Below are 16,540 nucleotides of genomic sequence, written 5' to 3'. Positions count from 1 at the left end.
AAAATGCACTATTATTTCAGTAATTTGATTTTTTTTTAATTAATCAATTTTTAATTTTATTTTTTTCTGCTTTTTAACAAATTTAATCAGTTATACATATACATATGTTCCCATAGGAATTTGATATTAAATGTTCCTACGAAGCATTTACAATGTAGACTCTACACCCATCACAACACAGAGATGCAGGCAAGCATCTTTCCTTGTAGGAAAGAGGCATAGCCTTTATGGAGCCTGGTTCAGAGATGATAAGATATTTATTCCAATGGGCTAGTGGTTAAAACTAAAATTCTTAAGCTTTTCGGAAATCATCACATTCAGGTGCGTGTCACTTTATGTGAATCCAGCCACAATTTCCCATTGCCTTCTGTCACAATTTCCATATTATTTTCCCCTGTCATTTCATGATAAAGTCCTGAAACTTGGTGTCTTTTCTGTTCTGATCACTTCTATGATCAGTTATCACTCACCTTAACAAATACCGAGGCTGGTGAATTTGTTGGCAACCAGAATCATTACCCACTTAATACTCACTTAATACTCATTTAATACTTAATACAATAAATTTTTGTCAAATGGAAACAGCATTGCAACCACACATGGACGTGAGGCAGTCCAAGTAAAAGGACTTCCTTGATGCATTGTCTTGACCACATACATATGAAAACTTGCATATGAGACAGGACCAAAGGCCCAGCACATCTCTGCTCTCACTTGGAGGAAGCATGTGAGCAGTGTATGGACCTGCACCCTCTGCTCCACGCAGGTACCGGAGGACCTGGAGCTGTGCAGTAAGTAAGATGTGCTCGCTCACTGTGCAACCTGGAGAAGGACCTAGAAATAAACGTAAATGCAGTTCTGGGTTTTCTGCATAAATACCAAAGAGTAGGGGCTCAGTGAGGGTGTTGGCTGGGCATAGCTAGATATGGCTATATCCAGCTTTTTTGCTCCATGAGAATTTGAAAGAATGGATCCATTTGTTCTTTAGAGTCAACAGTGACTTCCTAACAACTTCCTGACTGCTTGGATTTCCCAAGTGAAGCCACAGAATTGCATCGCCTCTCACTGCACTGCAGAGATATCTGCACCCTCATTGCTAATAGGGTGCTGATGTGGGTAGCCCTGAGCACCACCCCTTATCCATCTTAAAACAACACGATGCCAAAGCAGCTGACACTAGGCTCTAAGTTCTGTACATGCAGTGAGTTGAAATATAACATTATCAACCAAGCACTTACTGAGTGGCCGCTGCATACAAGGCGCTGCGCTTAAAGTCCAGAAAAGGGTATTTTCATTTTGCCACTCATTCATTTATTCAACAGGTACTTGTTGAACTGCTTGCAGGCACTGAGGTCCCAGTGAAAGAAAACAACAGGGGGTAAACACACCTGCAGTACAGCTTGTGTAACCACAAGACCACTTCACACCACACCCAATTCCAGGCTGCTTGAGCCCTCCTGCCGTAGAAGAGGCTGAAGAGGTGGGATTAAAGCTATGGCCAAGTCTCCCAGCCAAAGTGTCTTTCCCCTGACAAACCATGTCACCTTCTTGGAAGGCCTTAGTGTCAAGCCTCAGCACTTCCTCCTCTCCCTACTTGACAGAATCCCTGAGAGGGGTGACTAAATAAACCCTCTTACCTCAGACATGGGAGAACCTGATAGAAAAGTGGAAGAGGTTTTCTCAAGTCGCGTAGAAGCACAGAGTCCAGACCAGGATTCTGGACTCCATGAGCTGCATAATAGGGGACCCCATGAAAATGGTTTCCAACCAAGACAGATAATAACAGCAATCAATGCTCTTCAAGTCCTGTCACCTCAGTGATGTTAGAGAAATATCAATCATGTGTGAAGGACAATCAAGTTAACCAGACAGAGTTAATCTACCAGAAAGAGTCCATAGTTGTTTGAGCTCATTCCAAGGACTCTGGGGTACAGGAGTTAGAGTTAAACTGCAGAGAAGGTGGAAAAGGCTGCATCCACCAAAACACCTCCAAGGAGCCTGACCAGTGGCCATCATTCTTTCAGACCAACACTGAATAAAATGTGTTCAGTAACACAAATGAATTCCTACCTTAAACTTTGTGGCCCAGCACCTTCCACCCTCCCCAGAATTTGGCTGAGTATAAAAACCGGCTCTAACTTGAAAAGCTAGCCATGCTGAATGATTGTTTCTGAGGACTCTGCTCTTTGTGCCCGGGTGAGGGAAGTCATGACACATGCTTCCTCACAACTGAACTGTTTCTGTGGCTCAAGAGACACAGAGCTGGTGAACAGACGCGCCCTCTCTGCCTGCAGCCATCTCTGCTCTGTCCAGCTGCCAGGACGGTTCGGACAGAGACTGGAAAGTACATGGTGTTTGCTGCTCTTCAGCCCTCCCCGGTGACCATGCTGTCCCCTGTTTTTCAGAACAAGACCCTGCTGTTCCTCAGGCAGGAGGCTCGCAGGCCTGGCATGTCATGTCAGCTGTCCTCACATGCAGGTCACTGTGTACAGTGGATTGACATACATCTCCCCTTGAACTTGGAGTGTTTAACTGTTTGATGCAGACTGCCCAGCAACAGCAGTGATAAGATGGACAGGACTGAGTGAGTTTCCTGGAGGAGAAGAACTGTGTCAGGAAAGAGTTTAAAAAGAGCAGAAATGGGGTGCACAGTGGCCATCTGCCAAAAACCCTGAAAAGGTGGATCAGATAGCTTGTTGCTAAAAGCACGTCCAATGTTTACCAATAAACACGCTTGCAGTCACATGAACATCTTCTGGGAACGAAGAAAGCAATATGGAACTGAACCTAGTTCGTTGAAACACCAAATTTCATTAGAAGGGCCAAGCAGTGGCTTTATAAGTAAGGAGAATAGAAGATGACGTCTATCGTATGTTTTTAAGGTCATCGGGAAGATGCCCCTCCCTTCAAAACAAACACACCCCTCTTCCACCACCCCCATCCCACCAAGACCCCCACTATTCCAGCGATAGAGATTTAGTTCTTTCAGGCTGCACCTTTTCTAGGCTTCTCCTTTAACATGTAAATACCTTTAAAAGGGGTACCCTGTTAACACCTAATATCTTACTGGTCATGACCTTTTCAGCTTGCTTTCAGCCCTGTTCCCACAGAAGAGCTCCGGGTCTTTGGAAGAGGGGGATGGTTAGGATGAGTAAAGGGGAACAAAGGGCCCAGGTAGGGAACTAGGAACAGCCTTCCCTGCTCCATGAAGGGTGGGCCCATGCTAAGATGCACACGAATCTGCAAAACCAGCTAATGAAAATTCCCCTTTGTAAGCATAAAGCCTTGGGGGGTTTTTTTGTTTGTTTTGGTTTTTGCGGTACGTGGGCCTCTCACTGTTGTGGCCTCTCCCCTTGCAGAGCACAGGCTCCGGACGCGCAGGTTCAGCGGCATGTGGGATCTTCCCGGACCGGGGCACGATCCCATGTCCCCTGCATCGGCAGGCGGACTCTCAACCACTGTGCCACCAGGGAAGCCCAAGCCTTGTTTTTATATCAAGTCTTCGGGTATTTGACTCTGGCAATTCCTCTCCATTTCTCTAAATCATTATTAGAAGGTAGAATAAGCTTGAAGAACTGGTGTTTAAATGATGTCTGTGTCTTGTGTGTGTGTGTGTGTGTATGTGTGTATGTGTGTAATCCCCTAAAGCCCCTGAAATAAATTGAGACTAAGCTTGGCAATAGTTAATTTACTATAAATAAATATGCTAAGCAATGTGAGTTACTTACCAGTCTCTTCACCATAAATGTCCTACGTGAAAACTGACCCCTGCTTGACACCTCAGCTATTTTAAAGCTACATGTACAAATTCCTCAGCTCTGCTAATCTGTAAAGTCTAAAATGTCCTTGCTTCTAGGCTCTGTGGGACTCTTCTGACAAGGAAAGTTGGTGTCAGGGAATAATTAGGTTCTGTTGGAGAGGGGGAGGGAAATGTCAAGAGCTTATTATTTCTGGTCACCTTGTTAGACATTTATATTGAAATGCTGTAGAAAATAACACAGACGTGCAGAATATTCAAGTCAGTGAGAATAATTGCATTAGCTAAAGAGAAATTAATTCATTTCACTTCAAAGCAACTAACTGTTTAGTTTTAGAGCACAGACTCCAAGTAAAACAGAAATATACCAGATTAGTCCCTCCATAGAGGACTGAGCAAAAAGGCTAGGTCTCACTGTCTCAAACAAATTGGTTATCGGACATAGATGAAATGTTTACACTAGTAACCTCCTTTACCCCATCCCTTGATAGAATGTTATAGATCTTATACATACTCTTCAGCCTATCTCTCTTAATCTGTCCCCATGAAGATCTAAATATGTACGCCATGAAGAAGAGGCTCATAGCAGATGAGATTTTGTCGGAATGAATAAAGACTAGTTTGTAATTCACAATCCCCTTAAACAGGCTATGACTCTCAAGAGAAACTATTATTTCTGCCTCTGACAAGCGCAGAATAAGTGAATATTTCTATATCCAAATCCCAAAGTGGTCAGCTCTTAGATAAATTAAATGTATATTAATAAAATGATGACATTTTCATTTTTACATGGAGACTGCCACTTGGGAATATGGGGAGAGAAAAATCTCTAAGAAACCTGAGCAAAACAAGAAACCTGAAGTATAGATGTCTATGAATGATGAGCCAGGGCTCTTACTGAGATTTACTTGATCAGTTGGCAGGTAAGGTTGTAAGGTGAGGTTGTATACTCTGTTTCGTTACACTGTAATCACTGGGGCAAGTAGTGTCTATGGGGTGCTCAGCATTGAAAGGTGGGTGTATCTCAGCTTGAGTTAGTGAGAACACTTAGCCCAAAGATATGGGATGGAGACATGAAATTACAACATGCATATCCAAATGTCACTATAAAAGCGTTACTGCATTCCTCAACACTTCATACTTTTGCATATAGACAAGGAATTTTACTAACATTCTCCCTCCCCCTCGTCCCCCCTCCCCCCAATTATCCTTTGCATAGCTGAATAACTGATCCAACTCACAGCTCCTGATTTACACTTAGAGAAATCAAGAAACGGAGAGGTTAAATTATTTGTTCAAGGTCACCAACAGCAGAGATGGATTTAGAAACGACTGCTTCTTGATTCTCTGGGCACTGCCTCTCCTCACTTTAGCACGAATGTCAAATATTTGTATTTGAATGAATTTTTATTTTGGATTTCTATCTCCATGCAAAGTGCACATGGACTGTGTATCTCAGTCCTATGGCTGGAAGCAGCAGCTTGCTATTTCTAGCAGGCAGTTCCATCCGCTTCTGGAACAAGGTTCCATAGGGCCCCAGGCCTGGCTTCAGAAGCTGGTCCCAGGTTCCACGGGGTGTGTGTATATGTGTGTGCACACACTTGTGGTGTGTGTGCACCAAGCCGATCTTGAGGGCCCGAGTGGGTCAGGACCCCTGTGAGGGTAGCATCTTTACATCGATCCCACACAAAGGAGCAGAAGTCACGCAGCTCAGATCGGGTTCCTGTTCCCCAGCTCCTACATGCCGTCCTGCCCATGTCCCTGCAGAGACCCCCTGGGGAGGCTTCAAAAGGGAGACTTTTGGCTGACAAGGCATCGACTTGTCACCAGCAGAATGTGCCTTCCCAAGGTGGCACAGAGGGTACAACCCTTTATACACAGTGACTCATCTGTAATCTCTAGCTAACAGGGAATTTAAGCAAAATCCGCTTTAGAAGACCAAAGTGTGTGAAACTGGAGGTCAGCCTGGGGCAGAAACTATTCAGGTCAGTGGGAGGGCTGGGGCCAGAGCCTAAAATTTTTCCATGTGATGCTCTTTCATCATCTTCAAGCCACTGGCTCATCGTGTTCTCCTGCCCTTTTCAGCCACCATTTTAATCACCGGCCTTGTGGCTTTTCATTTCTGCTGCCCAGTGTCACTCAACTCCTGTTCCTTCCCCAGCCTCCCAAGCCAGGGCCAAAGGTGATTTAAGGTCCTTGAAACTTCACTTTAGTCTCCCACAAGGTGAACGGTTGGTTTCTGATGAAGCCTCACAACCCCAATGAGCTTGTGAAAATATTCCACACAAAAATAGCCTCGCGCTAACTGTGTTAAAGTCGAGAGTTTTCACATACTTCGCCTCCAATTACTCCCTCTGGTTTTCCTCCAAGCTTACAAGATACAGTTAATCATTTCTGGATCTTTCCAAAGAATTCTATGAGTTGATCCAAGGGCTTTTTTTTTTTTTTTTTTTAAACAATGTCTCATAAGACTCACAACAGTTAGGTTTGGAACACTTACTGAAAACGACAGACTCGCTCTCCCTTCCTCACTCACTTTGGATGGGTGATAAGGTGGTAAGAAAATGTGAGAGCACAGCCCTGTGAAAGGATCGACTTTATGGTGAATGGCAGGATGCACGACTCCCGGCTTCTTCCTCCAAAGGCTGGGTCGCTTAGAAGCCAGTCCTGGGAGGCCGGCATCAGGGAATCCTGAATGGAGCCTCAAATTCACCCTAGGCTGGGCCCAAACCCTTGGAGTTCCTGCTATCCTGACTCTGTCTCCAAACAATTTTCCAAACACAGGATGCCCTGAGGTGGGTCCCTGAGCAGCTCTCACAGGGTAACCTTGATTTTTCCTAAACGTCAGAACTAATTCACCAAGTAAACTCCAGAACCAGGACCAGTCATCACTCTGTTGCAGCCTTTCCAAGCGTCTCGTCTGGGCTACCTTCAGGATGACCACTGGGGGAGGACATTGTCTCCTTTGAAGTCAAGACGTTAAGGGCAACAGAGTTTACTTTGGGGATATTCTATTGTCTGGCCCCAAATATAGTCCTTCATTCTGTGCAGGTAAAATGAAGCTGCCCATGAGTGAGGTGACAGGAGAGTTCTGTATGAGCAAAAGGCTTTTTTTTTTTTTTTTTTGAGAGAATATATCTACATAAATGTGTATAAAATAAAGTAAGAAGGGAATAATAATAATAAATAATAGCTAGAGTAACACAGCACTTACATACCTGGAAAAGTTTGTCTGTGTGTATTTTATTGTGGTAAAACGTACAAACAATTTACCACTTAAGCCACATTTAAGGGTAGAGTTTGATGTCATTAAGTCTATTCACATTGTTGGGCAGCCATCACCGCCATCCATGTCCAGAACGTTTTCGTCTTCCCAAACTGACACTCTGTACCCATTAAACAATAACCCCCATTTTCCCCTCCCCTCCACCCCTGGCAACCACCATTCTACTTTCTGTCTCTGTGAATTTGACTACTCTAGGTACCTCATATAACTGGAATCCTTCAATATCTGTCCTTTTGTGAAGTTATAAGCACTCTAGGTATATGAACTTTTTAATCATAATACTATCTCTGTAAGGTAAGATTATTAACCCATTTTACAGATGAGGAAATTGAAATACAGATAGGTTAAGGGAGAAGTAGAAAGTAAATGTTCAGAGAGAAGGGAAAGGTCTCCCTTCCTTAGGTTCTCTGTCCCCAGGGGTCTGTGCAGCACTTAAAGCAAACAATCCTCTTGTTGGAGGCCCATCAGAGCACCTGCCGCCCCATCTCTGTGTCCACATAAGGGCTGAGCAACTGGACAGGGCACTCCCGCAGGAGAGAAGAGGGAATGTGCTGAAGGAGTTAAGTGTCTCCTGTCCCCACCTCACCACCCTCCCAGCACGCCTCGCAGGCTGAGCTGATGACCCGGACAGGATCCGAGCCAAAGGACTAATCCATCACAAAATGGACGTTCTATTTTGGGCAGGCGGTAGGAGCAGATGCCCAGAGCCTGCACATCGCGGAGGCAGTGCACAGGGACGTGCCCACACAGGCCCTTTCGCACTCACGACTCCACCCGCTGCCCAATGAGGAGAAACGGACTGCATGGAGGCAGCCGGTTCCCTGCTGAAGCCTTAGGACAATCAAAACTAGACTTGCTGGCGCCACTGGAATCTCTTAGGTGGGCCCTTCTGAGAAACCCAACTCTCTTACCTCGACTATGTTTAGAACCTGCAAAAACCACGTCTGTTACCTCACTTTCCTTACAAATCCATCCCACTCCTTACCTTTTTTTTTTTTTTAATTTTTATTGGAGTCTAGTTGCTTTACAGTGTTGTGTTAGTTTCTACTGTACAGCAAAGTGAATCAGCTGTACGTATACATATATCCCCTCTTTTTTGGATTTCCTTCCCATTTAGGTCACCACAGAGCACTGAGTAGAGTTCCCTGTGCTATACGGTCGGTTCTCATTAGTTATCTATTTTATACATAGTATCAATAGTGTATATATGTCAGTCCCAATCTCCCAATTCCTCCCACCCCCCATACCACATTTTCTTTATCTATTCATCCATCAGTGGACACTTAGGTTGTTTCCACGTCTTGGCTATTTTAAATAATGCTGCATTGAACACAGATACGCGAATATCTCTCCAAGACCAAGCTTTCAATTTTTTTGTGTATAGGCCCAGAAGCAGAACTGCTGGATCATATGGTAGTTCCATTTTTAACTCTTTGGGTAACCTCCATATTGATTTCCATAGTGGCAACACCAATTACATTCTCACTAACAGTGCACAGAAAAAGGAAACTTTAGCCCCATATCCTCACTAATGCTTGCTATTTCTTGTTGTTTTTTTTTTTAACATCTTTATTGGAGTATAATTGCCTTACAATCGTGTGCTAGTTTCTGCTTTATAACAAAGTGAATCAGTTATACATATACATATGTTCCCATATCTCTTCCCTCTTGCGTCTCCCTCCCTCCCACCCTCCCTATCCCACCCCTCTAGGTGGAAACCACTCCTTACCTCCTGATCCACCCTCCTGCCTCTCCGCTTCCGCTCCCATGACAGCGGATTTTTCTCCTAAATCCATATGGGAGCCTGCCCCAGTCCACACTCCAGGATGGAATTGATGACTGGCCGTCAATCACCACCCCAGTCTCCAAATTAAGAAAAGGAAATCAACTCACGGCTGCTGCCCCCAGGGTAGTCCCATCTCAGGGTGTTTCTATGGCGGCCGGAAGTCTTCGCTTTCTGATGCGGAGCAGCATCTTTGTGCCCCTGTGGAGATTATGTCCTGCAGCCTCCTCCCTCGCATAACCTTTGACCACTTGTTTCCCTGCTTGCATTGAACTGGACAGAGCAGCCCAGTGATTCCTTCAGTGACTGAACTCTCAAGATAGGTCAGGGAAGGGAGTGCAAAAAAAAAAAGGAAAAACAGTGGTGGGGCACTGTGGGTTAGAAAGCCCAATTTTGAAAGGAAATCGCCTTTGAAATCAGTCTTCATGGCTTGATGACTCCTTTGTAGGTATCAGTCCCCTCCCCCCAGGCAGAAAGAAGCATATTTTGGATCATGGAGAAAAGCACTTTTACAGGTTTCGTTAGAGATTCTGTGAGAGAGTTTTACAAATCTAAAGCTTTAAATAACTAAGTATCTGAGATGGAAGTTATGACAGTATTTAGAGGGGAAAGGGATTGTCTCTGGGTCTGTGGGTATTTGGGGCCTATATAATGGAATCACTTTGCTGTACACTTGAAACTAACACAGCTTTGTTAGATTAACTACGCTGCAATTTTTAAAAAAGTGGTTGGCTGGTATTCTTTTCCTGTAAATTTTCTAATCCTATCAGTGTGTTTGCCTAACCCAGTTACTACTTCATGTTTTCCCTGTTTCTATCTAGACCACTCATTTCTCTAAGACTGTCAGTGGAGTCCTAGCTGGACTTCAGTGCATGGAAACTTGGGTCCTCCTGCTGCCCTCTGCCCTCTGCCCTCTGCCAACCTCCCAGGCCTCCTACTCGGCCCACACAAGCAACAGACCGCAGAGGAGAGGTGTCTTACCAAACTGGGCACGGGAAGCATATTTGATACTTTGACGGTGTGTGAACAATCCAGGCCATGAGTGGATGACAAACACTGCCTCAGGTGAGCTAATTGTACATGTTTCATGCCTGAGAACCCAGAAATAATCCGCTCCTGTCTCATTTGCTCTTAAAAAGCTACTCTCGGGGCTTCCCTGGCGGCGCAGTGGTTGAGGGTCCGCCTGCCGATGCAGGGGACGTGGGTTCGTGCTCCGGTCCGGGAAGATCCCACATGCCGCGGAGCGGCTGGGCCCGGGAGCCATGGCCGCTGAGCCTGCGCGTCCGGAGCCTGTGCTCCGCAACGGGAGAGGCCACAACAGTGAGAGGCCCGCGTACCGCAAAAAAAAAAAAAAAAAAAAAAAAAGCTACTTACAGGCTTCCCTGGTGGCGCAGTGGTTGAGGGTCCGCGTGCCAATGCAGGGGACACGGGTTCGTGCCCTGGTCTGGGAGGATCCCACATGCCGGGGAGCCGCTGGGCCTGGGAGCTATGGCTGCTGAGCCTGCGCGTTTGAAGCCTGTGCTCCACAACGGAAGAGGCCTCGGCGGTGAGAGGCCCGCATACGTAAAAAAAAAAAAAAAGCTACTCACCTCTACCACTACCACTCAGCCCTCCACTTGCTTGGCCCTTTGCTGTTTCTCTGCTTAAGCCGCAGGCTCGCTCTCTGAGCTTTGGCTTTTCTTACAGACTCTATACCCCAACCTCCACCCCAGCACATGGAACCCTTCTTATACCCTCAAAGCTATATTGAGCTCATTAGTATAATGGAAAACAAGAGCTGAGTATGTTTTGGAGATCAGTTAGTGCAGTGATTTTTTTTTTGGTTAATAAACTTATTTATTCTTGGTTGCGTTGGGTCTTCGTTGCTGCACGTGGGCTTTCTCTAGTTGTGGCGAGTGGGGGCTACTCTTCCCTGCGGCACCCGGGCTTCTCATTGTAGTGGCTTCTCTTGTTGCGGAGCACAGGCTCTAGGCGCGCGGGCTTCAGTAGTTGTGGCACGTGGGCTCAGTAGTTGTGGCTCGCAGTCTTTGGAGCACAGGCTCAGTAGTTGTGGTGCACGGGCTTAGTTGCTCCGTGGCATGTGGGATCTTTCCGGACCAGGGCTCGAACCCGTGTCCCCTGCATTGGTAGGCGTCTTTTTAACCACTGTGCCACCAGGGAAGCCCAATACAGTAGTTTTTAAACAAGGTTCAAGGAGCCTTGGGGTTCCTCGAGTAGCAAGCAACAGAGGCCACTGAGTATGCGTGAGTGAGCAAGTACTCACAGCAGGAAGTACAATCATCCCTCGGTGTCCACAGGGGATTTGTTTCAGGACCCGCGAGGATACCAGAATCCTGGAATGCTCACATCCCTTATAAAAATGGTGAAATTCGGTTGGCCTTCCGCATCTGCGGGTTCAACATCCGCTGATTCAACCAACTGATCCGAGGTTGCTTGAATCTGTGGATGCGAAACCCATGGATATGCAGGGGTGACTGTTATCTGGAAAAATAGAGGCTTTAAAAGTGCCTTAATGCACGCATACATATTTATCAACCAGAACAAAAGACTGTTATTTGTTTTATGTATTGGGCTACTTCACTGTGTGATAAAGGATTCTATTATTTAAAAAGTGGTTCCATTCTATCCTTTCATTATCCACAGGGGTGTGCCCAGGTGGGATACCCATGCCTGTGTTAATCCACACAGAAGAGATCACACTCCTGGTTCTTGCCCCAAACAATGAGGACAGAACCTCATGACTCCATCCCAGCCACAGTGGCTTATTGCCAAGAATAACCTGGCATCTGGGGATTCAAACTCTTTGCCCTTAATCTCTGCTATTCCAGTAAAGGCTGAGTTGGAGATGTCACAGGGAAGCTCAGCAGGCTGAGAACCGTAAATGCACTCTAGGACTTGGGTGGAACTAGAACATGGCTTGAAAATGATCACAGTGATAAACCGTGGTAGCAGCTTTCTTTAAACAAACATGCGCAGTGCTAAATCCTTTTGCATTAGGACTTGAATGTTGTTTCTGTATACTCGTGGATTCCTAAGACTCACCCGAATCCCCTTCAGCTTGTACCTTTTTCTTCAGAAAGAGTGTTTCCTCAGGAGCCTAAATGCATGTGTATTATTAAATATCCCTGCTTATTTTTGGAGAAGGATGACTATGCTCTTTACTCGCAAAGCAACTCACACAGAACACTGTGTATACTAAAGACATACACTCATACACTCCTACACTGCTGGTGGGAATGTAAATTGGTGCAGCCACTGTGGAAAACAGTATGGAGGTTTCTCCAAAAACTAAAAATAGAACTACCATATGACCCAGCAATTCCACTCCTGGACATATATCTGAAAAAATGAAAACATTAACTTGAAAAGATACACGCACACCAGTGTTCATAGCAGCACTATTTACAATTGCCAAGATAGGGAAGCAAACTGTGTCCATCAAGTTTTGAATTCATAAAGAAGATGTGTTATATATATACAATGGAATACTACTCAGCCATAAGAAAGAATGAAATTTTGCCATTTGCAGCAACATGAATGGACTTGGAGGGCATTATGCTAAGTGAAATAAGTCAGACCGAGAAGACAAATACTGTATGATATCACTTATATGTGGAATCTAAAAAATACAACAAGCTAGTGAATATAACAGAAAAGAAGCGGACTCACAGATATAGAGAACAAACTAGTGGTTACCAGTGGAGAGAGGGAAGGGGGGTGGGACAATATAGGGGTAGGGGACTAATAGGTACAAACTATTAGGTATAAAATAAACTACAAGCATATGTTGTACAACACGGGGAATATAGCCAATATATTATAATAACTATAGATGGAGTATACCCTTTAAAAATTGTGAATCATTGTATATTATACCTATAACTTATATAATATTGTACATCAACTATACTTTATTAAAAAAAAAAAAACTACAGTCCCTAAGGGAATCCCAGACTCATGCTGGATCTACAGTGGTTGCTAACATGTATAACTCAGAGTATGATAATAATGATGATCACAATAATACTATTTATGGAGCCCTTCTATACACCCAATGCAATGCTATGTACTGTATACTTAACACAAGAAGGAACATATCCAAGGTCAAAGTTTAGATGTGGCAGAAGTGGGATTCAAGCAAAAATTATCTGACTCCAAAACCCATATTCTTTATCTCAATGCTATATATTGTTATGCTGCCCTCAGTGGAACCAGACACAGGCCTCACTAAATGGTGGTGATCAAGGTTGAGAGAGTATAAGAAGAGAGGAAGCTCATCTTGACTTAAACTTCTCTGGGCTTCTACTCTCAATACCAAAAGACCCCTTCATCAACTAATAATGAGAAGATGAAGAGCCGCGTGTGCTCAAGAGATTTATTCTGGATCCAGCAGTCCCTTGGCATGTCCTGTTGAAATAGTCAAATATCTAAGGCATTGCTCAGACCCAGCTGCCAGTGCCTGCCCTGAAGTCACTAAGCCATAAAGGAAAGAGATCCCACCTGACACAAGCTAAGAGAGACCCCAGCCAAATTAAGGAGAAAACAAGAGACTCAAGAGAGATGGATGGCATTGGAATAGCTCACACATTCAGCTGTTGTGCATTGAGTGCATAACTGAGTGCTGAGCTCTGGCATTCAGCTCCTCCTCCACCCCACACTCATCCCTCCATCAACCAGCTGTCGGGCCAACTGCAGAGACAACTGGTGGCCCTCTTTTTCCCCAATATACATATATATTTGACTCTGAGTACACATTAATTTCACTTAGCGACTGATACAAAGAATAGGCTTTACGGTAGAGGAATAATGACCTCAGATGAAAGATGAAAGAAGATGAAAGAAGGAACAGAGTGCACAAATGTCCCAGTGTCAGGGCCTTCTTAGGGCATTTATCCCCGTGGGATCCATTTAGAGGTGGTATAGAATAGTGAGTCACAAATTTTAAAGTGCACAAAAATCACCTGAGGATCTTATTAAAGTGTAGAATTTAACCCATTAGGTTGGGCCTGGGATTCTGTACTTCTATTAAGCATCCAGGTAACAGCACTGGGGCTTGTCTGAGGACCATACCTCAAAAAGCAAAGGCTTAGCCTAAGAAGAGGGTGACAGGGATCAGATGAATATGGAGGAAAGAGAGGGAGGAGCAGCCCCCTAAAAGACACTCCTGAGTTGCTACAAAACAGGGAAAGTAGGAAGGGAAGGGTGTGGGCTCTGCCTTATTCTGGCAAAATTACATAAGAATCTGATTCTCCTCAGAATTTGTAGGCTAAACTAGGGATGTCTTGGTCCTATATGGGTTATTGCTGTAGAATGGTCTAGATGAGTGCTTCTCAGTCCTGGTTGCATTTTATAATCACTAGAGTACTGAAAATTTATTCATGCTAGATTTCCATCCAAAGGACTAAAATCTTAATACTGGAGGTAGGGCCCAGCTCCAAGTTTGTTTGTTTGTTTGTTTGTTTTAATCTCTCCAGGTTGAGAACCCTTGATCTAACTGTTCCATGTGGCAAAGGTTACTCTGGACAAAGAAGTCCATACTCTGGCTGGAACAGGGCTAACCCCAGAGTCTGACTCAATGGAACAAGTTGCCCTACTTAGCTGAAGAACCGAAGCTTGATCATTTTGCTATTTTGGGATTGCTTGTCTCTACTTGCAGATGATTTTCAGAGTGATACCAGGTAGGCTCATGAACATAACATTCCCAAACCAATGTCTGGTGACAAAACTTTCTTGCCTTTCTTGGATAGTCTATTTTTCCCTTTCTTGTTTTATTTGTTACTCAAAGTCATGCTGTTTGGATAAAGTTTCTTTTCGAAATCTGGGGAGACTATTAAGTTTTTGGCCATAGGAATATCACGTATATCCAATCTGTGGCCTCCAGATCTCCTTTTTTTAAAAAATTAAAAAAATTTTTTTTAATTAAAAAATTTTTTTTTCATTTATTTTATTTATTTATTTTTGGCTGTGTTTGGTCTTCGTTGCTGCATGTGGGCTTTCTCTAGTTGCAGTGAGCAGGGGCTACTCTTCATTGCGGTGCATGGGCTTCCCACTGCAGTGGCTTCTCTTGCTGCGGAGCATGGGCTCTAAGCACGAGGGCTCAGTAGTTGTGGCACGTGGGCTCAGTCTTTGTGTCTTGCTGGTTCTAGAGCACAGGCTCAGTAGTTGTGGCGCACGGGCTTAGTTGCTCTGCGGCATGTGGGATCTTCCCAGACCAGGGCTCGAACCTGTGTCCCCTGCATTGGCAGGCGGATTCTTAACTGCTGCACCACCAGGGAAGTCTCTATACATTTTTTATACTCTATAATAGTGCTGCCCAGTAGAACTTTCTGCAGTGATGAAAATGGTCTACCATCTTTGCTGTCCAAGATCATAGCCACTAGCTACATGTGAGTGTTGAGTACTTGAAACATGGCTAGTACAACAAAGGAACTGAGTTTTTTTATTGTACTGAATTCATTCAATTTACATTCAAAGTCCAATGTGGCTAGTGGCTACCACACTGGACAGAGCAGACAATGCCTGAACTTTGCACAAAGTAGATGCTCAGTAATATTTATTGGCTGGATGGATGAATAAGTGATTACATGAGCCAAACTATAAACTATACCTGTTACAGTGCTGATACTTCTATAAGTAGATAATTTTACAATCTACCTACATAGGTGGACAGTAACTACTTTCCTGTTGTGTTATACTCTGTAGTAGTTTTCTTGCTACAGGAAAAATAGCAAATGCTAAAACAAATAAACCAGATTCTATATTTAGGCCTCACTTTTTCTTTGCTCAATATAAATTCATTCTGACTCTAAGGTCAGCCTCTTTTGTTTTTCAGAAATAAAAAAAAACCAACTGTGATGTACATGTTTTATTTAATGGTGGGTTCTCGTTATGACATTTCCCTTCAGGAATGAAAGAGAAAGAGATAAGTTATTGTCCATGCAGCCACAAGCAAATTCAACCGTCTTCCTAGGCACTGAAGAGAAATGTCAAAAAAGATTAATCATACATTAAAGATGCATGGACATGTTATCCCTCTCATATATCGAAGGACTGGGTTGTGTTTAAATACTTGTAGACCATCATGAGAGTCAGGGACTTGGCAGCCTTGAAATAATGTTTATATCAGTAGCTCTATGACCGCAACTGTCTCAATACAAAGATAGAAGCAAATATTTCATGGATACTTCATCTGAATGATAATTGTTTTTGAGGCTATTGGGACTTGTAAAAGAATATCTTCATGTTGTTGAATTTATTTCTTCATCATTTTATGTTTTTAAAACATCACATTTGAAGAAGGCATTATACATTTGGGTCAATTTTCTCTTCCTGGGATGACAGTTAAGGAACCAAGATAAAATGAAGTCATAAGAAGATTCCCAAAACAGGAGGAGGGAAACTTATATTCAATCTGAACAGAAGGAGTCTGGGATTTTAAGAACTGAGTAACCCAAAACATTATGCTAAGCAAAATAAGCCAGATGCAAAAGGACAAATATTGTATTATATTACTTATATGAAATACCTGGAATGGGCAAATTCTTAGAGAGAGAGTAGATTCAAGGTTACAAAGGACTGGGAAGAGGAAGGACTGGGAAATATTGCTTAATGGTTACAGAGTTTCTGTTTGCAGGAGAAGGGGTGGGGAAGGGAGGGTGAAAACGTTTTGGAGATAGTGGTGATAGTTGCACAACATCATGAATATAATTGATGC

The sequence above is a fragment of the Hyperoodon ampullatus genome, assembly GCF_949752795.1.
Source record: "Hyperoodon ampullatus genome assembly, chromosome: 3".
In the NCBI taxonomy this organism is placed as follows: Eukaryota; Metazoa; Chordata; class Mammalia; order Artiodactyla; family Ziphiidae; genus Hyperoodon; species Hyperoodon ampullatus.
Note: the sequence above shows the minus strand (reverse complement) of the source record.